We start from the raw sequence: 24,881 nt of genomic DNA on the forward strand, positions 1-24,881 counted from the left end.
ACAAGAGTTTCTACTTCAGTAGATGTAAAACAGCATCATATTTTTTCCACAGTTCAGGTAAAAGTTAAAGGCAGGGAGCTAATTGGATTTCAAGTCTGTGCGTGTGTGAATATAAGTACCCATTCATGAATGGAATGAAGTCTATTTTACCCTGACCAGAGTATTTGCTGACACTCCATTCAGCTAGTTCAGGCCCAAACACATAAGCACGTTTATTTCCCTTCTACCTCAGCTGAGGAGCATCACTGAATCACAGACCAGCCTGTGGTTTTACATGTGAGCTGCTATGCAAGGATGGTATTGCACAGCATGCTGCATATGCATGTTACAGCCATCCTGAACCTATCATAAATACTTTGCAAAAGCCTTGTCTCCTTAAAATAAAAATCCCTAAACTTTCTTTCTTGTTCCATAAACTGTGATTCACAAAAGAAAATTTCTACTTTGGAGTACTTGCAGTCCTTTAGCTTTTAGGCAAGAATATTCTGAATTCGTAAACTAATTTTCAAATGAGGAGAATATTGTCTTTGTTAAATACCACACTTGACCATGCTTTGAGATCATAGAGAACAAGCTGATCCTGGAAAGAGGTAAATATAAGACAGAAGGAAGTAGTTTGAAGCCTAGACATTTCCTTCCATCTTGTACCTGGCTGTCTGCAACATATGGACAAAAGCATGGACACCAGCATGATGACAACTAACTCCTACAACATGGAATTCTTTCAGAACAGCTCTTTGCTACACTAGTTCCCAGAAAGAACAGACAGCTCTTCCAAATGGATCTCGTGCCAGGCCAGCCCAACAAGTTCAGTGGGTGCCTCTAGAGAAGCCAGACCCCTCATAGGGTGATAGCCTTTACATATCATTTACAGATCCATTTATAAAGCTGTGACAGCAGAGGCATATTCTGTATGCTTGAGGTTACCCAAGGACAATTCCCATTTTATTCCATTACATACTTATACCATAGAGAGTGAGAGGATAGATCTTAAGAGGAGAAGGAACAGATACATTCAGTCTTCTGGTGTTACATCATACCCAAGGTCAGATGGAGCTCTGCAGGATGAAGCACCATCACAGCCCAGCTTTGCCACCCAGAAGAGATGAGAGCCTGGTCAAAATCCAAGCAAAAAATGTAAAGTGCCAAAAGGGAACAGGTAACCACCACACGTAACGTTATTCCAGTTGCTTCATTATTAAGTTACTTCATAAGAACAAACCTTAAATAGAGCTATCAAGGCTCAACTACCGAACAGTAGCACTGTACAGATTTTTGCACTGTAACCTGACCAGATGCAGGTGTCTGGCCACAGCCAACATTCAGGCCAGCTTTGGCACAGGTCTTGTTTTGTACACTGCAAATGTCAGCCAATGTCCAGCTTAAATGATCATACTGGCTTTTTCTCTGCTATCTACCCCTCCAGACATCCTCTCCCAAAACTGAGGCATGGCTCTGGGTTCTAACAGAGCTCCTTCATGTAACCTTGTAAATGTGAGTAAAGACAGAGAGACTTCAGGAAAAGCCCCACAGTCAGGTCATCAATCTGTACTGAGTGAACAGGCAGAATGGAGTGTGAGAGCTTGTCTGGCCCAAGCAATGCCAGCAAATCCCTTTTCCCTCTGCCTCCCCTGCCTCTATTTTAATAGGGCTCTCCTCCACATTGTCTAGTTTGAATCCAACGACAAATATTCAGCTTCTTCCCAGGGGCACATGCTCCCATATTCATTCCCACTGGTTATGAAACTGCTTCTGACGTGTAGCCTAGTTTTTCCCTTCATTTTGCTCAGTTTCAGACCATTGATTCCCATTGTTCTCCATCTTACTCTACAAATAAAAGGCTCAAAGGAGGGAAAATAAACAAGCCTGCAGATGGGGGCTTGGGAAACACATTCCACCAGCCAGGGCACAAAAAGAAAGAGAAAAAAAAAAGAAAAAAAAGACAAGCCCCACATCCAATCTGCTCCCATCTGGCATGTTGAGGCATACTGAGCATACTGTGTGGTGTAAATCACATCACTCAGTGCTGCCCACTGCTCAGCTCCAACCAGAAAGCCAAGCATGGGGGGGCTCAAGCCTCTGCTGCTCTAATAGTAATTGCACATGGCAAGAGTAGATCAAAACATACACTGGAAAAACTCACTTGCTGTTACCATAAGTAACCTGAATAGTTAGTGACTCTTCCTGTAGCTGCAAAGTGAAATGAAATCCAGGTCAAGGAAGACTAAAACAGGATATACTTCATAAAGCTAGAGGAAAACATGAAGGTGGAAAAGAAAGTGACAAGTTGGAATAAGATTCAAAATGCTCATTTCACTCATGACCTAAACAGAAAACACATTTGCCTTTTAGAGTGGAGTAATCAGCACACAGTTAGGTACTAGCGCAAGTTTTCTATTAATCGTTTCTCAGCAGTGCCATATTTTAGTCCTTACCAACTTCCTACTCCCCTAGAGCAAAAACCCCAGCTTATAAAGGGCTTTGAGAGTCCAAAAACCAAAAGAGTTCGTTTTAATTTTTCAGTGCCAGACAGACTCCTCAGGGAACCTTAACTCAACATGCATGAGCAATAGTCACAACAGGACAACACACTGCAAATAAAATGCAAAGCAGAACCAAATGAAAAAAAAAAAAAAAAAAAAAAAGGCGAAGAAAGAGGTGGAAATAAAAACACACATGTGTACAAACACGCAGCAAAGGCACCACTCAAAGCTACTCCATTTTTGCTCTGTAGACTACAAAATTACCTGGATGGAGGGCTCAGATCAGTCCAAATTCACTGAATATAGCAAAGTCAAAATGCTTCAGGACAAATCTGCACTCAACTACAAGTGGCATGAGAACTCACGATGGTCTAGAACAAGTTTCATAGTAGCCTTGTATGTAAGAAAAAGGCAGCTTTGCTAGTGCAGGGTGCTTAAGACACTGGATAGGATCCTGCTAAAATTTAAGCACACGAAAGTCAGGAGTCACTCTGCTGACTCAAGGCTCACATCAGTACAGGAAAACAAAACAGAGGCCCCAGGCTCTTGATGCAAGAAAATCCTTCCTTTTACATTTTCACAGTTAAGTCCAACAAGCATAGTCCTCCCAAGACAGAGCAGACCCTGGGGAAAGCTTGCAGAGCACTTAGTCTTCAGAACTCTCCTTTGTTCTTCATTGATCTGTACTTAAGAAACTTTGAAAATGAATCTCCAACATTTGGAAAGGTTCTTTTAAGTCACAGATCAGAAACTGATACCCCTAGACAACAAGCCAGTGCTGCCCTCTGGTCCCCTGGGAGGTATAGTCATCACAAGATGAGTGGAAGAAACAATGTAGAAGGAAAGTAAACAGTTTAGTTTGTCACATACTAGAAATATCCATGCCATTCAGGATTTCTGCTTTACTATTTTTGTATTTTTTTTTCCTAGGCCTAGCATTTAAAGCAAAGCAACACTAAATCTTCCCTGGCAAACTAGCACTCTCCAACTTCAGAGACCATCAAGTTGCTAGCCTCATGCCCATGCTCAAGAATTGGTCTACTTGGCATGCAAGACTCGGAGGCAATAAAAGTGTTGTCAGAGGGTGGCTGAAAGGCTGGGAGTGAGGGCAACATCATAGCTCCATTCACTCAACAGTTAGAGCACAGAACTGATGCAGCAAGTCAGGTTCGTTATGGAGGCTTAAACCTACATGTCTCATCTCATTCAATTACCAAGCTGTATAAACTTTTGGATGGGATCTTTCTCTATTGACCACATTAAGCTTTTCAACACTGCATAAGAAATTCATCAAGGCAAAAACAGGAAGGACTCGGTAACTGATAAATATAATGTGTTCACTTGAGAAGAAGGAGATACGTAGTGCAATCCTCCCTCTACTCTCCCACTACTGGCTGAGAAACACTCCCACAGAAAAAGAATCAAGATTTCCTCCCTCCTCCTCCCCCTTGTGCTATAGCTCATTCCTATGCTATGCAAGTTGTTCTCTTTGCTGTTTCTTTTGGACACAGTACCATTTATATTATCAAAGAGAATTCTGTGTACTGGAAAAGATGATGTACATACCCCGTCCATCACTGTATGTGTAAACGTGAATCTCTGTTCTCTGCATGCCTATAAGTTATTACCATAATGAAAACAAACTCTATAGCTTGGAGTAGCCAAACACTTCTTCCCAACAGGCTGCAGAGGCATTGATTGTCTGAATTAAGGCATTGATTTTCACCCACCGAATAAGTATCTTTCACCCAAATGCTCCAGCACTCTTGTTAGCCGTTGACCTTGCGTAATTAACCTTGCCCCCTTCAAACCTCATTCCTTTGACCTTCTTTCCAGCAAAACACATCCACCCTGACTCTCTGCTCTTTCCCAAGTTTATTTTGCAATAGTTATACCTTGCCCAAATAACAAGTTTGGTGAAACTTACGTGCCAAGCAAGACTTTTCCTTCACATGCAGTCGCTCCCTGCAAAGCTCTCTCAGCCACTTGTTCCCATTCTTCTGTTTTCTTCCCACCCTGTGAAGAAAAAGGCCTTAGTACAGACCATTTCCAGGAAAAGGTCACTCTTCCAAGCTATTTCCCAACTCCATTAAAACTCAGCACTTAAAAAGAACATTGCATGTGAAGTATTTATTCCTTGTAGCTTTTGCCTTGGAAACTCTGATAGGCTGTTCTAGACAATGTAAATTTCAAACTAAACTTTCTACTTATTTAAGAGAGAGGAAGCATGAGAAATAATGTTGTACATCTCTCAGTCATTTTGACCCTGTGAAGGATTAACTTTATTCCATGTAAAGGCAAGACATATCCCACAGAATATAGCTTCTGGCAGAGCCAATGCAAAGAAAGGGGTAAAAACAGTGGTGGGGAAGCCAAGGAAGGCATCTGAGAGCTCCAAAGACTGGCTTCTTAAGGATGGTAAGGCAAGAGGCAAAATTCTCATTTTTCAAACTATATAATTAGGGATATATATTCACCTCTCTATTTACAACTTTTATCGCAGTACAGGAATGATGAACTATTTGGAGAAATCAAAGGGCATTAAGATCAGTCAAGATATGACTTTTTAACTATGCAGGGCCACTCTCCAGAATTCATGGCTACAAGCTGAATAAGGTTGTTGGAGTTTTATCCTAGCAGCTTGTATATAGGCTGGTGCACGATACCACTGTATCTGATACTGCTGAGGCAGCTATGCAGGAACGCTGTGGGAAAATGAGAACTTTCCCACCTCACTCTGCATGCTGCGCATGGGATTAGATGACTGAACTCTCAGAGGGATTTGCTTGGGGCCAGGACCACAGGCTGCTTAGACTTAATATTGTGCAGTCACATTCAATAAAAGAACATTTCTAAGAAGGTAAGCCCAGAGTCATAATAATACAAGAAAACAGATTTTGAGCTTTTCAGCCAGGAGGCAGAGGACACTTAGGACTGCACAATCCAGCCTTCTGCAGAGGCCCACTGCTCATCACCAAGAGGGTGATGAGAAGACATCTCATCTGCCACAGACATGCACAGCACCCCTCAGGCATCCAAGCAGAGAGCACTAAGTAGCCAAAGACTTGCACAGCAGATACGACCTGACAGGGAAACTCAGTGGGGCTTAAACAATAAAACAGTGCACCCAAGTCCTCTGCATTAGCCCTGCATTAGCCACAGCTTTACTGGCTGTCTCCAAAAGATTTTTTTTCAAAATCAACGGATATTTTTACTACTGGAGTCACCCAGCCCTTCTTCAGAAAACAGCTCAGCCTCCAGTCTCATAGGCCCATCCTCTGAGCAGGGAGCAGAAGGTCTCCTGTCTTCCCCCAGAGGAGCTCAGCAGGCCCATACCTCTGAGGCGGGCTTGCTTCAGCCAGCACTTTCCTCCTTCCTCTTTCCACCTCTGTGCCCCAGCAAGCACAAAGTGCAAACGTTTTACCTGAGGGAATGAAAAGGTGTAGTAAAGCCAGCAAAACCATGCCTTAGCAGCTTGAACTGGAACAAGGACAAGAAAAATACTGGAAAGCAAACAGGCCACCCAAGCCCTCACACATGAGAGACCCAGAGGCTACAGGGAGCTTATGTTCTGCTAATTTAAGAAGTCACAGGTGCAGCTATACTCAGTTACCCTGACCTGAGAAAGGAAAGAGGTGGAAAAAAGCCCCAAAGCAAATTCTGGGTTGGCTGGAGCTCAGGCTGTGATGTGAACAAGTGAACATGGAAAGTAAAAGTCCATATATGCTTTTGACTCATTTTCTTCTTTCCCCTATTCGTGAAATTTATCGCAACTCCTTCTGGGTCATTAGTAGATATATCTGCTTTAGTCACCTGGCCGGGATATTCACAGAAGGAATAATAAATGAATCATGCCCTTTACAGGCATCACTACGAAATAAATTTATCCCCCCCAACTTTCACGTGCTACCCAAGTGGAGGAAGCCGAAACAGCGTGCTTTAGCCATTGAGTTTGTCCCAGGGTGGCCTTACAGAAAGAAACCTCTGCATAGCTCTGCTACTGCTGCTCTGGAGGCAGCTTGCTCTGAGTGGGCTGCATCAACCCCAGTGCCTGGCCAGGGCCCTGGATGTGCCCCTGTGGCACCAGGAGACAGCGAATGAATCCGTGCCCTTAGGGTAGTATTGTATAGGAACAGCCCTCACGCTTCCCCTGCTTTTGGTGGTGAGATGTCTTTGAATTTGCAGTTGCCTTAGGTTTTAAAAATGAAAGCAGACAGCTAATAAAAAGCACAAAGAGAAGTCTGAGATAAATAACATTCAACACTCCAAGTTTCTTGAGCGGGCTTGAATGCATAGTCTGTAGTGGGCTGTTTCGGTGTTATTTTGGAAATCATCTTACCCGATGTGTGAGAGCAGGTGTGAGAGCAGTAGGTAGAAGCTGTTCCACTACTGTATGGCTGCTTTGCAGTGTGGAGGCTTTGGATGGTGCAGTGTCCACCACCACAGCATCAAGCTTTGGTCCAGCAATATCTGTGTCTCTAAGGCTGCACTTAGGGCTCTGGTGGGCAGCAGAACCTCAGAGGGCCTGCAAAGGGCACAAGCGTCAGAAGAAAGTTCAGAGATGAGACGTGATCCTCAGCCTATTTGATCTGCGAATTAAACATCGAAGTTTTGGTTGTAGGAAGGCTCTCATTTCCAAGTGACGTCTCTCCTGAAGAAAAGCATGGAGGCTTTACTTCCAAAAATCTGGACAATGGATATTTGGTCTTTTGAAACACAGCAAGAAAAATAAAAGTAATTTCCACCACTCTTTAACCAGCTCTCTTTTCCACAGTTTTTAAGCAGAGTGTAAGATAAAATCATAGAAGACCACAGTTTTCACTTCTTCCTGCCCTAAAATATCTCCTTGACACTTTCTGTGTCCTAGAACGAGTTTTCAGAAAATCTCCTGAAGCCTTCTTCGCACTGCTTCTTTAGGCTATGTGGTAAGTTTAAAAAAATCACAGCAGTCTGTGCTGGACAACTCTTGCAGCCTTCAGAACAATTACTTTCAGCACTTCAGTTCATAATCAGGGTTAACGTTTGCTTGTCTTTAACTGCCTACTGTTTATAACAGGAAACCCAAAGAGCATTTCCAGGATCCCACGTGCAATTGCTCTTGCCTATTTATAACTACTATGGCACACTAAGATGGGACTTTCCACCTGCCCGGGGAACACCATGCTTTGATGTAATTTCCCATAGACTGCAGTCCTGCTGGGATCAGTCTCTCTTCTGAGCTGCTCCTTGTTGAAAGCTCTTGGCTGAGAGTTATGCAGAAGAAATTAATGTGCAAAGCAACCTCATTCTTTTTCTTTCCTTTCACTGATTTTTTTGCATCTCCTGTATCTTATGTAAACATCATTAAAAGTTGTATTTTGCTAGTTAGTGCAATGTTTTGTATGAACCTCCTGTGAATAGAACAGTGTATGTCTCTGAACAATCACTGAGAAGAGCTCTTTCCCAGGACTTGCCTATATTTAGTTGTTTTCTGCATTTCTAGTAATTTGTGAAATAAAATTACTTGTCCCTCAGTACTTCAATAAAACCTTCCTCTTCCAAACAAGGTGGTGAGGATGTTGTTACAGTGCTACAGCTCCACAAAAGAGTTTTATCCTTCAAAGGACAATTAGCGGTCTGGAAACTTTTCAGCTTTGGTAATTCATGTACAATAAAGTTATAAATGTTTATTTCTTTATGTATGTTCTTATACGTTGCCATTCTCTTTATCACTTCACTTATCCTCATTTATCTTTTGTGAGTCTATGTTGTCTTTCAATTTAAGGAAGCATCATATCACAGTGCAAAGGGGACTGCATATGCCTGGAACTTTGGTATTCACTTCTATTTTCATTCCCCATTAAGCAGAGTCCCGTAATATTAATTAATACTCAGTGTAATCCTAGCATTTTTTTTTTAAATCAGATAACAAAGCCCATGAATCTGTATGTATACCAAACATGCCTAATAGCCTAAAGTAAGCAGCCATCTATCTGTTCAAGTAATCAAATAGAACAAAAGACAGCTAGCCATAACATATCCAGTCTTATTTACTAGCTCCTTTTCCCGTTCCCAGCCACACACACAGATGGATTGCTAACTCTGAGTGATTTATTTTGCTGGTGTCAGGATAGCCAAACACTGTAATGCCCCTGTACAGACTCTCAGGGCTGCGTTCAACAGCAGTACCTGCCTGCACCAACAACCACATAGATGTCAGTGTCCTACAGAAGCCACTCCTGCAACACTAACTCACAGGTCCCCATGAGTTTCTGAGAAATATTAGTAAATGCAAGATTTCTGAGAATCTCAGCGATTTGCAGCAAGGCTTAGTTGGTAGAAAATGTTTTTTCTGAGGTCTAAACTAAATCTTCCCCTGCTGCCATTCAGTCTATGCCTCTTCCTCTGTCCAACACAGACTCAGCCATCCTGGTGCCCTCATTCCCTCTCGTTGCCCTCAAATAACACACAGCAGCTGCCGGGCTGGGTCTTTTGCCACAGACCTCCGAGTTGTCATGAGGCCTTTGGGAAGATTTTTGAGTCTTTTGGCATACACGGTCTACCAAGTCCTTTGAACTAAACATCTGTGGCAGATGTTGCCAGCCCATACAGGGATTCTGGTCTCAGTGACTCACCTGGTTGCTTCCAGCACCATGTTTTGGTGATGAGCAGCTCGAGTTGGACACCATTTCCACTTTGTGTCATCTGAGGGCACAGCCTGAGCACTAGAGAAAGCAGGATGCCTACGCTCCCAAAGTACACAAACCACCGGTTAGATCAGATCAGGTCATCCAGCAAAAATAATGAAAGGGAACAACTATGGGAAAATTTACGTATTGGAGAAATTTTATTCTAAACTCCCATTAGATATTAGGCTGGGTCATGCCCTGAAATGGTGAGGGAAAGTTACACTAAAATGAGTTTAATGAATATGAGAGATCACTTTGGACTAGGCAAAAAATAAAAATAAATTATTTCCAGCAAAAGGAAAAAATTTTAATCAGATGAGTTGTCAGCCTTCTGCAAATTAAAATGAAGGAAGAGTCCGTAAGGGGAAATTGTTTCACAACAAAACAAAGAAATAAAAGAGTTGTATTTTGAAAATCTAAAACATTTAACTTTCCACAGCTTCCTTTGTTTGCTTTAGTTTATGCCAATCCAGATTTGCAGAGCACACGGTCCACCCACTACTTAGGCTGTCCATGTTTTCTCTTGCCTCATTTCTTGTCGGTTCAGTTTATATCTTCATATGGTTTCCAAGCACCCTGCTTCTTCTTCATGCAGTTAGCACTCTGGACATGATTCTTACCTGAAAAGAGGTCGTCACAAGGTGTGGGACAGCTTCTTCTCCCAGCTAACAGCAACAGGACAAGATGTAATGGCCTTAAGTTGTGCCAGGGGAGGTTCAGGATGGGTATTAGGAAAGATTTACTTTTTGAAGAGTGGTGAGGTGTTGGAACAGGTTTTCCAGAGAAGTGATGGAGTCACTCTCCCCAGCAGTGTTCAAGAAACATGTGGATGTGGCACTAATGTGTATGGGGGAGGGTTGGTGATTGGACCGGTTGATCTTAGAGTTCTTTCCAACCTAATGATTCTAAAATGTGTGGAGGATGTGCTCCAGAGAGAGATGCCAAAAACATTGGGCAAAACATGCACTGAGTCCCCACTCAAGAACTTCAGACTCCTCCTATATTTGCTGTAAGAGCCTACATGCACTGATGAGAGCTTCATGGCTCTATCACCCATGTTTGGTGGTGGTGCTCTCTGCCTATCACAGAGGAGGAGATGATGGGAGGGAAAGCTGTGTGCCTGTCCCTGCTGCTGGATGCCCCTGCATGGTTTTCATGCTGTTGTCTGCCCTGGGACAGCTAGCTCTGTATCCAATGGTGTCTCAGGGAGAGGCTTAGACATGTGAGTGTGTACTGCTGGACTGAGCACCAGGGTGAGAACTACTCCCATCCAGTCTCCAGGGACAGGGCTTCCACTGTTTCTCTGGGCAACCTACTCCAGTATATACATACTTATATGTCCACAGCATAGTAGGTAGGTAGTGCTGACCACTGATGGGTTGCCTCATTCCTCCTGTTTTGACACCTTGATTTTCAGCTGGCATTGCCCTGTGTAAATATAGAAATTTTCCATGTTGGAGAGCTGTTTCGGTGTGGTTATTGTTGTTATTTAACAACATTAATATCCAAGAAACACTGGTAACATTTATTCCATTAGGAAAAGTATGCTTTGTAGCAGAACATCAAGTCTGGCAAAGAAGCAGTTTTCATGGCAAGGCTGAATCTTTTGCTAATCCCAGGAAAACCTTCCCAATTTGATCAGTTTATAAGTCTTTGCAAAATTATTCTCCACAAATGTGCTGTTGAAATGCCTTTAGACTTCTTGGCAGTGAAGTTCCCCTAAGGTTTCTCCTTGTTGCTCATGCATTTAAACAGCCAGTCCCTGGGACCACAGCTCTTGCAGCCTTGACTGTCTTCTGTGGTGACCTTCTTTTTCTGACTTTCTCAAGCGTTCACTTTTGCACTCTGAATGATTTCTTTAACCTTCCAATATTTGTGTAATTGAGTACAGGCAGGCTATCTCACAGCAACAGTCTGAAAAGACTTAAAATGATTAGAGGACCTTGGCACTAGATGCTAGAGGAGTACGAAGGAATGTTTATACTGCATCTGTTTGCTTGTAATGCACCTTTGCCAGAGCCCTAATTTAATTTATGCATATGGATCAACCTTTTAATACCTTCCAGGAATAATTGTTTTCATCATTTTATGTTTCAGCATGTGCATTCAAATAAAATATGTCGCAATTGGATTGAAAAATTTAAATCCTGTTTTGAAAAGCCTCATGAAAAGTTAATGGGCTTTGGCACATTCAGAATAAAAGTCACTTCTAAAGATATGATGCAGCAGTCTAACAAAAACATTTTTGCAAAATACGAAAACAGAAATTCCTCCATTTTCTTACAGAATTTATATTAACATAGTACGATTTCCTCTAGTGGCTTTCTATGGTACATATGTATATATGTATAGAAGGACTGTTCCAGAACTAATGCCTCCTATTTTAATTAGTTGCCTGCAATGTCAGAGATAGATGTTGGATATATGACAGTAGAGGATGAACCTTCCCATCAGTATTACATTACATTATGTTGCTGTGTGACCGATGACAGCGGAGGGGCAGTCTAACAGAATGGAGCATGACACGAAAGCGCATATGAAGCAAAGATGCATCAATAAATCCCTCCACGCACAGAAAAAAATGGCACCTATTGACATTCACTGACATTTGCTGAATATTTATGAAGACCAAACTGTACATGTCAACACAGTGAGATGGTGGGTGGTGTGTTTCAGCAGTAGCGACAGCAACAGTTGGTAACCTCCACTGGTGCAGACTTTCACAAGCAGGCTCTTGTTCATCACTGGTGAAAATGCACAGCTAGTGGTGGTGACCATGTTGAAAAATAGCGTTTTGTAGTTGAGAATTCACTCTATCAAACAGTGCTATTGTGCTCTTTATATGTGTTATTTCCATGAAAATAAATAGGAGGCATTACTTTCAATGTCATACGTATATATGTATGTATATATATATATACATATAAAATAAAAGAATACACATGTACACAGATATATACATATTAAGAAAACCTGAAGTCCGTAACTCTGCATATTCCTAATTATTTTTGTGACCTTACTTAAGGCTATTTGACATTCAGATATTGCTTCCTGATTTCCATTTATAATTTTGTTCTGATGCTCTTGTAAGAAACCACTGGAACTGTATGCTAAGGCACCTGCAGTAACAACCACATAGGCAGGTATGAGCAATACAGCGAAGTTCTATACAGTTCATCCAGTTGCAAGAAGTGCACTCCCATGCTTTTCCCACTATTTTAACTACTGAGCTCCAAAATATTGGACTAACCACCCTAAAATAAATCAGCACTAAAAATTACTGCAATAACTACTTTCTCGATGGTTAAAGAGCACTGCCAAAATCAACAGAACTGTTCTCTGTGGTGAAATTTGTCAGTGCTGCTGCTATGAACCATAGAAAACATTATCAGTTGTTTTCTACTGATGGATATGTTTGGTTGGTCAACTGGAGTTAACATTTCAATTGGACACTAAATGAATGTTCATTTTCACATCTGAGATCACAGGCACCCTCTAGAACTCCTCAAGCCCACATATGCTGACAACAAGGAGTGCTCTGTGCACTGCAGTTGTCTCTGAAGTCAGCTTGACAATTCTAGCAGCTGTTTGAATCCACAAACCAAACTTCTTCAATGCGAGTGCACCTCTGGAATAAGCATTAGTGCAAATCTAGCCTTGACTGTTCTCTCGTCCCACCCAGTGGCTGGTGAGAGAGGTGAACCCCCCCACTGGGCACTCTCTACTCAGCAGGGTTGCTGGAGTGATGGGGTCACAACAATGACTGAGAAAAAATACAAGGCAATTTACTGAGCTTTCTGACAATAATCAAGAACTTTGAGGCAAAACTGGATAACTTTTTAACAACAGTCAATAAGAGTTTGTTGCGGTTTAACCTGTCAGGTAGCTAAGCACCATGCTGTCATTCACTCAGTGGGATGGGGGAGAGAATCAGAAAGCAAAAAAAAAAAAAAAAGTAGAACCCATTGGTTGAGATAAAATTATTTTCTAATATAAAATTTCTATAAAATTTCTATAAAATTTCTATAAAAGAAAAAGGATAACAGTTACGACTATACACACACACACACACATATATATTTATACATATATATATATATAAAATGTATATAACAAGTGATGCACTAGCAGTTGCTCATCACCAACTGACCAATATCCAGCTAGCCTCCAAGCAGTGGAAGAGGAAGAGATGAACTCCCAATCCCCTTCTCTCTCTCTGCATCATATCATATGGTACGGAATATTCCTTTCACTAGTTAAAGTCATCTGTCCTGATTCTGTCCCCTCCCAGCTCCTTGGGCTCTCCCAGCCCTTTGCTAGTAGCAGCTGAGAAAGTGGAATGGCCTTTGCTCTGTACAACACTGCTCAGCAACAATTAGAAACATCGGTGCGTTATCAACATTGTTTTTCTCCTAAAACCAAAACATGGAATCATACCAGACACTCTGAAGAAAAAAAATTCTGCCCCAGCTGAAACTAGGACAGTGTTACAAATAAGAATACCTTGGTGCAAGTGCTATTTCCTTATCAACTACTTTATGGTAAAATTAGGCAACAGCTACCAAAGAAAAGGAAGTACAAGAAAACTGAAAGAAGAAAGAGAAAAAAAAGAGATTTTGCCACTCCTTGGATCCAGCATTGTCTTGAGTCAGGGGTCTTGGGTCTATGGGTGGTACAGAGGTACATGTGCCTGCTCACCATTACATAGTGCAGTTGGCCCAAGACCACACTTGGGGTTGCAACCCCCTCGTGTCTGTGCAGCTAGGGTGTTCTAGAAGATCCAGGAGTTTTCAGCAAGGATCTCTGGCGATCATGCCTCCTCCTCGGTGAATTACTCAAATCAGTGTTTTTCAACCAGTAGTGTTACTCAAGATGATGTTTTCACTCAAGCTGATGTTTTTTGACCATAAGAAGAAACAGATGTTGTCCATAAAAGGAAGTAGATACTGTCCATAAGAGAAAGTAGAGAAAAGAAGCTTGTTGCTTTGCCTCCTCTGGGCTCGATCCGTCCTTCTCCCAGTTCCCTTTTTTGCAATGCTCAAGTCAGTACAGGCCAACTTCCTCGGTGCTCTCAGACAACTGCGTCCACTGCTGTTTTGACAGAGAATACAGCTGAAAAATGCTATGGCTGCCATGTCACACCTTTGTCTGGTTCATCTCAACCCATTACAGGCCTGTCTTTGTAAACTTTTAGGTCAGGGATCTCCTGCATTACCCATACAGTGAACAGTGACATCGGGTCAGTGCCTCCAATCCTCCCACATGGTTTCTGCTCATGGACATTGGCAAAGGAACTGCCAAAGTACAACTTCACAGCAGAGGAGGCAGAGAGAGTGGGTGATTTGGCCAAATAACATCTGTCACGCTGCACCACTGTAGTGACATGAGTCTGCTGCAGATTTGTACAAGGAGACTCCTTTAGACTGCAAGGTTTTGACCAGAAATCTCTTTTCCTGCATGTGCTTCTTGCCCCTAGAGCAGCAGAGACCTCACTTTCACAGGAGACTATGGAGTTGCTGCCACTGCTTTTAGGTATCACTGGTAATTTCCCAGAAATATATAATAGACACATCTATTTTTCCACTTCTTTGGATGACTATATAAGATTTCAGATGACAGTGGATCTGTTCTTGCACTGTAGACAAAGCATTTTAAGATTTAGCCACAATTTAATATACATAATGGCTACAGGTACAATATTTTGTTGCGTTTCTTGTCTTGTCACATCAGTTTGTAACATTTCTCATGTCAACCTTAACATGTCCAAGTGTTTCACTTAGTACCATTGGTGAGGGAGAGGTCTTTGAAATAAAATTTGACAATAAAATCTCAAGTGTAATATAATAAATTAGAATAAGTGGTATAATTTGATTTTTCGCTAACCAGCACTCAGTAATAGACCGTGTTGTTCTGACTCCAGCTGAGCGAAGAATAAGTTTCATTGCAATGGCTTCTGAGCTTTTGTCAGATCAGCTGGCCTGATTTCCAAACTCCTCTTCAAGAAGACAAGTTGCAGACAGGGATATTTTTTCCAGAAAAACGGGAATTGGAATAACTTTTCCAATTACTGCAAGAACAGCTACTATTAAGCATTTTGCTTCTGAGTGGGAAATAGCTTGTGGTTTTGTACAGCAGCCATGTTTTGTGGCACACGGTCAGCACCACGTCCTCTTCTAAGAAGGCAGCTGATTCCAGTCCTCAGTGTTCCTGAGGCAGCGACCGCCCTGGGGCAACAGAGCTGGTGACCATGCTGCTGCTCTGAAAAGATCTCCAAAAATGAGTCCTCACCCACTCGTTTTTTAGAGAACAGCAACGGCTTGTTTCACAACAGTATTTGCTACATTTTACTTATGTTTCTTTCTCTTGCTCCCTTCGAGGAAGAAAAAACATGAACAAAGCCTTTGTTCCAACCAACAGCCTACAAGGCTCAACCCGCACCACACCATGGGCCAGAGTCAGCACAGCTCTCCTGACACAACACCATTCAAGGACCAGCATGACTTGTCACCCCCACATTCATTCACAGCGTTGCATCTCTTCTATAGGACAACATATGCCTTTGCTGGTTTCTAGTCTCAAAACAATACTTTAACAAGCTCAAATTTTAAAACTGAAGTGCCCATGTCCTCCTTGGTACTGAAAATTACACATTACTGGTGTTTTGCACAAGCCTTTCTGCATAGAGTATTGTATTGGTGCTGGTTGGTGAAGCAAGTCACTGCTGTTAGCAGCAGCCTGTCAGCTGCCATACGTTGCTGGCACATGCAGCAATGTGAGAAAACTTCAGCATTTCACATAGACACATTTCAACTTTTCTACCCAAGGTACTTAAAGCTTTGACTTTGTCAAAACTGATAATAGTTGCCCAGGCATTTTTTCAGGATGTTTGAAGCAATCAGATATCAGCATATGGCTAATTGTTAAGTACTGCGTTGAATGTTGTTAAAGCAGCAGAAGAGGATAGAAGAATGCTCAGTCGTTTAGCAGCTGAGTCATTGCACATCACTGTCAAAGGATGCCAGCCAGTCCAGGTGTGTAGCACTGTACAATAGCAGCCAGGGCCAGGTTAAATTACTAGAGTTACAACTTTGAGAGAAAAATAAACAAGAGATCACCAGTTTCACACTTAAGAAAGTGAGCTGATGAACCATGGAAAAAGAAACTTGGAAACTACCAACATCAGAAACTTTGTGGTCAACTGTGATCCCACCTGAGGTCGGCTGCTGACAATAGTGTCTGAGTAAAGGATGGACAGCGTGACACCAGCTGACTCTCAGGAGACCTCTGTGTCACCCACAGGTTCCAGTTCTTCTGGGCAAAGCTCTTGGGCATGCTGAGAAAATCCTCTGAAAATCCCCTAATAGCTGCAACACTTTTACCAGGGGTTACGATGCATTATTTGTTAATCAAGACTAAATTCCATGAATCTGAGTAAAAACCTTGAAGAGCCTAATTGAAAGATTTCTGTGGTCTCAAGTTAGAAGCTGAGCTGTAGTATTAGGACACACTGCAGAAAATGAGCATACATTAAATGCATAAAATGAGAAATGCAGCTGTTGACAGCCAGACATAGAAACAATTTGTTTTAAAATGAAACAACACAAAGAAAACATACAGTAACTTCACTGCCTTAACAGAAGCAGATGTAAAATGTCATAAAGTGATAATTAGAGTGAATTGCTGAATGCATAGTGATGTTGTGCAAGACAGATCCATTTAGAAATGTATAGTTTGTGATGAAATATCTGCTTGTTCCAAGCCATATGAATACAGAACATTGAGTTTTCTGTTCTGAGGGTGTGGGGCTGTTTGGTAGAGCCAAGGTCCTGCCATCCAGAGGGCACCCTGTGCTCCAGCAGGCAGCACCTCCTGATAACATCGCCTTCCCTCTTGTCTGGGAGGGCAGACCCAGAGAAGACAGTTTAATGACCCAAACATAGCACATCTCCCACGGTGCCAAATTTCAGATCTGCACCATCTCATGGTCCTGCCAGTGACAATGACAGTGCTAACACCAAAAGGGTATCATGCCTTTGAGATCTCAAGCCTGCTGAAGAAGAGCAGCGTGTCTGAGTTTGTGGCAGCTCCACTGGACTCTGACTTTGAAAGGAAGCTGCTTGTTTGGGAGTACTGATTCTCCTACTTTTTTTTTCTTTTTTTTTTTTTTTTCCATAAATGCTCTTTGGCAGATTGCCTGATTTCAGAGCAGGGTTATTTTGCAATTATTGTTGACTGCTTTGTCTTAATCTATTTCCATGGAACACACTGCAGCAGGGCAACCCCCCGGTGCACTCTCTTTCTCCTGCTTCCAGGAAGCAAACCCATGGCTGCAGAGATTTGAGGAGACACCGAGATAACTGAATGGCAGGAGGGAGGGTGAGGTGGTTTCTGTCTGGGGTAGGAATGACACAAAGATGTATGGGAACAAGCAACCTTCCTCAGTCAGCTTCCCTAATAACCATTAGCTAGGGGTTTTCCTTCCAAACATACCTGCAAGGCCCCCATTAGCTGCCCCAAAGCAAAGCAGAGGATTGATGGGTGATGGTTCAGATTTTTGCTGCATTTTCTCCAGTAACCTGTCCTGCTCCACCGGACTGCTGTGGATGGGCATGTCTACAAAGACAGCCCCTGTACAGATCAGCCTCTGACCAAGAAAATCAGCTGCAGGCAGATGGTTGCATTGTGAGAGCTGCTCCACAATTATGAACTTCTTCTGGGAATCCCAACATTTTCTGGGAAAGATGGAGGAGCAAAGGGGGATACTGGATGGAAAATACTCCTTCTGTATCCCCAAGCAGTAAACAAACTTTCAGCTTCCAAAATCAGGAGATGAAGCGGATGTAACAGATCCCTTACTCATCTTTGGATACTCATTTATTCAAATGGAGAAACATAAGACGTTAAGTGTGTTTGGAAAATATATACAAGTAGTCTCCATGTAATTACACGCTCCAGTCCCTTCCTTGTAGGTTTTGAAAGAGATGAGTTAACCACTGCATTCTGTCTTCTCTCCTTATCTCAAGATTTATTCTAAGTTCCCTAATGCTTTCAGGTTCATTCACACTGAAATGTCATTTGTAACAATGTGTTTTTTGATAATGAAACAAAATCAAAGATGCTCTGGTTTAATTTGGCTACAGTGAAAGTCCTCACTACAGTGTACTCACAGGCAAACCATACATGTGCACAGCTTCATGAACATCCACTTACAGGCACTCAGGAAAAAAAATGCCTACTACACTACTTCAGAATCAGTGTAATAAAATCTGTATTTTTAAAGGTAAGGAAATACTGAAAACCAGGATGGGAGGGAGGGAGGGAAGTTAAAGAAGGATCTGATTTTAATGGTCAGAGCTAAAAGAAAAGGAACCACAGAGTGCTAAAGTACTAAAATTCAAACCATGCCCATGACATGTTAAATACACTTAAGTGCATGACAGGCTAGTCTTTTTGAAGCACAGAGATATCTATTTTTAAGGCTCACTGAAACCAGAAGCATCAGTAGGAACTACGGTATGTCTGGTATGGGCACCAAGCATGAACTACAGAGCTTTCAGTGCTCTCCAAAGCTGTTTGATGGACTCGTGTTGCCAAGCAGCTGAAAAGAGTTGTAAGCAAAGTGGCCAGAGCATTGTTTCAATAGCACGTGGAAGAATACGGATCAGCGGTATCACTTCTGTGAACCCTGCGCACATAAAAGAAAACCAGACATAGCCACAAGCTCAATAACTGTATAGCGAACTGGGAATCCTTATCAATTCATTCAGTAAACTGGCACCCACTAATTTGTTTGTCAGGAGCATTAGTAAATAAGATCCTTCTGAGCATGACCTAAGCCACAGGACTTGTTCTCACTCAGCTTTGAAAAAAAATAAGAGCAATTAATAAGGTAAAGAATGGAGGTTCTCTTAGAAGGAATTGAGTAATTGAAAATACTTAAAAAAAATTAGCTGCTCAGCTGTAGAAGGAGCACTGTGTCAATTTTTCTCTGAGCACGCACACAACCCCTACTATTATTAGGGCTCAGTTTCTAATGGAAGCAGAAAACCAGATGTTAATCCCCAGTCACAATAAATGGGGATCTTTCTATGTGCTGTCATCTGCTCGCTCCTCCAAACAATGTGAACATGAAGACCAACGAGGGGCAACAGAAGCAATTTGATCAGTAGGTGGACTTGTTGTATATTAGGACAGATGTCTGTGTATGGCACTCATTCAGGCTTACATGTTGTTAAACATTCTGCTGCTAGAATGAGGGAAAAAAAATGCAATGATTGATTTCATTGGATGAAAGGTATTTTGTCCAGTCAGGGTTAGTTTTGAAGAATTCTGAATGTTTGTGTATGCTAACATGAAAGTAAAGTGATTTGATACTTTATTAGTAACACAGACGTCTTTTGACAAAAAAAAAAAAAAAAGTATGCTGACGTCCTTTCTTTTCCTTCTGACAATAAGGATGCTGTAGCAGAAGTTGTACAAAAAGACACATTTGTGCCCTATACAAGAAAGGAATAAGTAACAGAAGAAATTTACATCAATTACAGAGAAACCTACCAGGAAAAAAAAAAAAAAAAGGGAGAAGAAAGAAAACTAAATGCATGTATGAAAGAAAGTTAAGCATGATTAGATCCCAGAGCTATTATAAAAGGATTTGAGATTCATATCAACCCTGCACACTGGTTAAACAAATCCCAGGTTCTACTCCTTATATTATATTATAGTATGAGGGTTTTCCTCATACTATAATCCACATGAGGGGTACTCATTTGATGGCAAAGCAAATTTGTAAAGAACAGCCAAAAGCACCAAAATGGCAGAGGAACTGATGTACCCGATGTACCTCAGTCTTCAGAGCCCAGCTTACACTTGTGTAGTTGCTGTCTCCAAGAACCTTTGAAGGGGACCAAATGTGAATTATTAAGTTTCAAGGCACAATGCAGCTAAATGTTTATGGTTTCTGATTTCTGGACACAATATATATATATTTTTCTTTTCAAATTTGGCTTTTAAACATCAGATTTCTTGTTTCTTGAAAACTGGGGAAGGAGGGAAGAAGTTGTCAAAAATCTAAAATTTTCTTCTGTAAATTTCAATTTTTCCAGATCCTGCCTTTTTCTTCAAAGAATATTTTTCATAGAGGTGCTATCAGGGATGGCCATCTCCACACCTACATTTTAGTACCAGTAAATGAAAGGTTAAATAATGCACTAACTGCAGCTACTTGTTCTAATTATTACTCACGCCAACAGCATCCTGGCAAAGGTTTTATCATTTCAAAATTTCATCTGAATCAGTTCTCTGTGGGGAAAAAAAAAAAACAAAAAAAACCAAAAGCAATATTTGAGTCGGTTTTCTAAGCTGCCAGTGATTTTGAGGGACAGAGGGTTAAGGAGATTTAATGTTGCTCCCTTCTGTATAACATTCATAGATTTGAATTATGCTTTAATATAAAGTACAAGACTATTGGCGAAGCTTAATTTCACCCTGAGCAGTTCACTTTCTCTGAGTTGAACTGGAGTTGTAATTCTGTTTTATGCAATAAAGTATTTGATAATCAATCTTAATAAAAATGGAAGGGAATAGGATTAAATTTCCTTTACTTTGCTCTGGCTCCCACTTGACTATAACAGATAATTAGGGAATTGTTAATCATCTGGATTTGCAATTGAGCTCTGCTATACAATGTAAATGAAGGTGATCTGAAGACTGAAAAGTTTACTCCAAAAACCATAGAAAGACTATTTTTTTTTTCCTTTCTCATTCTGCCTTGCTTGGTTCCTCAAGTGCCTTCATTTTTTTCACAAATATGTCAAAAGGAATTTTAATTGCTGTATTTTGAACTCCCAAGCTATACTCAGTGTCAGTATAGTGATAGTACAACTCGAGCCCTGTGGCACACTCCCAACTTAGGACTGCTGGTGGCAGGAGGTGAGGAACACCTTGTACTACGGTCAGTAAATGCTACAAATCACTCTCTCAAAGACTTTTCCCTACGAGAAACATCTGTTTAACATTCAAAATCAGGCCACCTGACATTTTATGCCTAAGTATCCTTCATTAATAAGATGGGGAAACAGTTTTTGTTGGGTTGTAGAGTTTGCTGCTGCCCCACTGATCAGCAAGTCCATCCACTTGATCCATCTGTTGCCATATCCAACCTGGCTCCCCTGGTTCTAGCAGTGTTGATTATTTGTCAGCCAATTGAGGGCTCTTGAGTCACATTTTTCTCAGCTGTGAACTTGGGGCTGAATAGACTGCAACTTATATTTAGGTACTGACAAGAGGTCTTTCCTAGTTATCACATCAATAGCTTTTCTAGCTGGGATGTTTTAAGTGGCATTAGTTACGAAGGTCCTAAATGGCAGCAGTTTTCTCTGTTAGAGCTCAACATTTTGCATACCGCTTCCAAAAGAAAGGCCAGCTTTTTAGGATTACAGGGGCTTCTGACAGTCTGTAGACCTTGGAAAACTCTTGCCATGGCCAAAAGTAAGCTGAAAGCATTGCATTTGGTAGCTCTAGCAGTTTTTGAGGAGACAGACGTAATCTGAGCTGCTGGTTGTAAGGCTGTAAGGCAGTGGGATGCCCACAGCTCTGGGTGGGCACTAACCTCTGCTATTTTGAGGCCAAGGACAGGAAAGCAATGGCAGAAGTAGTTATAGAGCTAATGTTAAATACTTAGCTACAAAGCAGTCCTTCTTTCCTTTTCAAACCATTGAATACCTGCAGACAGACAGATTGGCATCTCGCCTACGGGAGCTGCAGGACTCTGCAGAAAGTCATGCAACTCTGCAAGGGGAAAACAGCACAGACAAGAAGTTCATTTTGTGAGTCGCTGATAAGGCAAAAAAAACCTTGACTGCATAACCTGGTGTGAGCACGATGCAGCCTTAAGGGATATTGCCTGCCTTACTGTGGTATGGCTTTCTAGTTGAGTACCTGTCTGGAACTACAGCCCTTAGACTTACCCTCAGGTTCGGTTCTTCCTCTGGTTTCTAACTCAAAACCAAACTTTCATTTTCATCCCTCCTTAAATATTTCTGTCCCCCCTTCCCATATAACATCTGTGATTTTAACCCAAAGAAACTCGGTCCTCCTCCAGTTGTCGCTCTTCCCTCCACAATGATGTAGTAGTCAGTTCTTAGCATGTCTCAACAGCATTTCCTTCAAACACTTTTCACTTGGACAGAAAATCTTCCTGCCATACTGGAACATAATGATTTTTAAGGAAAAATATACTAAGGCTATTGCTAACCACAGTTAAGTAATTGTGTTAGAAAACTCACTGGGCAAAATTTTATGCAACTCACTTGGACTGACTCAACCCACGAGTTAATAAAGAAATGGGAAGGCTTGGCCCAATCAGAGAAAAAAAGATGTTGATGCATTAGAAAATTACATGATTGTCAGCAGCCCTTCCATAACCATCTTTTGATTCAGTATTAATTAACCATTGCTTCCTACTGTCAGAACAGACTACAGTTACCAATGCTATATTGAAGCACTTCCTATGAACTCTTATCTAGACCTGCAGGAAGCAAAAACCATTGCTTTCCATAAGAGTTACAAATCTCATGCAGTGAAAATAGCTACATTTATCAGACTCTTCTCCCTGTATGTAGGGATACCGTTTGTTTGTTTGTGGGGTGAGTAAATAAGTATTCAGTTCAAGCCACATGGGGCTTTTTGGATGCCTAGACATCAACTTCATCTACTTGGCAGACACCAAAACCTCTTTCCAGTAAATGCACTGTAGCCAGCAGTGCTGACTATGGCCAGTAGGAATTCCTCTGTATAGATCAATGTCCACCATCTTCCTCATTTCCTACTGCATATCAGTGGACAGTCCTTTATCATATGGCAATAGAGTCAAAATATAAGAATGAATTTATAGCAGTGTTCTAGGGTGATTTTCCCTTTGAACTTTACTATCCAAGGAGACAGAGTGCTTTTATTTTGTGGCACCCCTGACATGAAAGCTTGCTGGACAGCTGAGGAAGATGCACTGCAAACAGCAAGAAAATACATTACATTCAGTTTGCCAGCATTTGTTAGCAAAGAAGTCTGCAAGCATTCAAAAATATAAAATGTTCTAAGCAATAGCATTTTTTTTACATTAAAGAACAGGCACCTACCTCCAACCTCCAAAAACATGTGAAATAAGACGACCGGATTTTGGGTTACGAAGTTAAACAATACAGCAGGAAGGAAATGAGCTGTTTACCTGCATATGATTTAACAAACAGTGTTTGCTCTGTTATAAACCAGTTGATGTGCTGTGTCTTTTTTTAAACAGCAAATTGGAAATGTGGTTTCCGCAAAAGGTATAATGGCAGACCCCTGTATCCATGTGTAGATGGAGACAGGATGCAGTTCATTTGAAACCCTTAGGGGCATTCTGCATTATAGAGGAAATATTTATGCCCAGTGATGGCAAGAGTCCATCTCAGACGCCCGCACACATGTGTGCCTCCACTCCCAAGTCAGAAACTTGTGATTCAATAAGATGAGATCCTCAGACTGTTATTCAGAGAGGAAATTCATACCCCAGTCTTATCAGTAGAATTAATTCAGATAGATTTCACTAACCAGACAGGAACACTTCAGGGTTAAGGAATGTGAGATTTGACAAATGCTCAACAAAAAGCACATACATCCCAGCAAATCCCAACGACACCTAGCAGTACTGGTGGTCTGAGGGAGCCAGAACTGATCTGAATTTGAGAGAGAAAGGGAAAGAGAGTTAAAAGAAAAGTCTTAGCGCTAACTGGATGTGTTACCCCTTCCAATGCATCTTTTACCTTCTGGTTTTGTTAAACTGTGCTTATCCATAGCTAACTATATCCACATCCACTGAGTTCATGAAGCTCCTGATGAGATTACCAGTTTGCTTATGAAAACTTTCAGCTTTTGGTAAAATCCCTCTATTCCCCACGAAAGGATAAGAAAGTGGAAGTAAACCAAATGCAGCAGCTCACTCCAGAGCTGAATTTATTTATGGGATTTCCTACAGATGTAAGCCACAAGTTGGGATGTCAGAACAATCCCTGTCCGTCTCAGTCAGAACACACATCACTGGACACTTAGCAATCACCTGGAGAAGTGTGCCAGGCATCAAAACGCAATCCCAAACAGCAACAACCAAGTTCAGTCTGCAGGGTTGGAAGGAGATGGCTGTGCAAAGCCCCTTTGCCACACCAGTCACCATTGCAAGCCTTGTTCTGCAGCCCCAATGGGACACTGCCATACCCCATTATTCAGCTCACTGCAGACTTCCTCACTGGGAATGTCATGGCACAGTGGTGATCTGGCTCCAGCAGCTGCCATACCCCTGGTTCTCCCAGACTAAACCCAGAGAAGCTCTGCAGCAGTGTAGGAAGTTTCCCTTTGGTGACAGGACAACAACGTTCAAGGTATGGCGTCATGGCGTCACCAGTGGGATGGACAGACTCAATGAGGAAGAATGTAGTGAGAAGTGCTATCAGTGACTTGATTGGGAAACAAAGCAAACCATATCCCCAGTGTTCATTATGGGACTCCCGTTGATTTCCCACAGCCCCCAGGGAGGGATTTCCCACTGACAGAAGCTACAGGACTCCTCCTCATGGTATCCCCTCAAGGACGGCTGGGATACCACTACAATCTCTCAGGCATTTCCAACATGCAGTTCTGGGCAAAGACAGAACTCCCACAAGAGGAGGTCGTTCAAAACACCCTCAACACCCTACACCCT

Source organism: Meleagris gallopavo, chromosome 1 (assembly GCF_905368555.1).
Source record: "Meleagris gallopavo chromosome 1, MGAL_WU_HG_1.1, whole genome shotgun sequence".
NCBI lineage: Eukaryota > Metazoa > Chordata > Aves > Galliformes > Phasianidae > Meleagris > Meleagris gallopavo.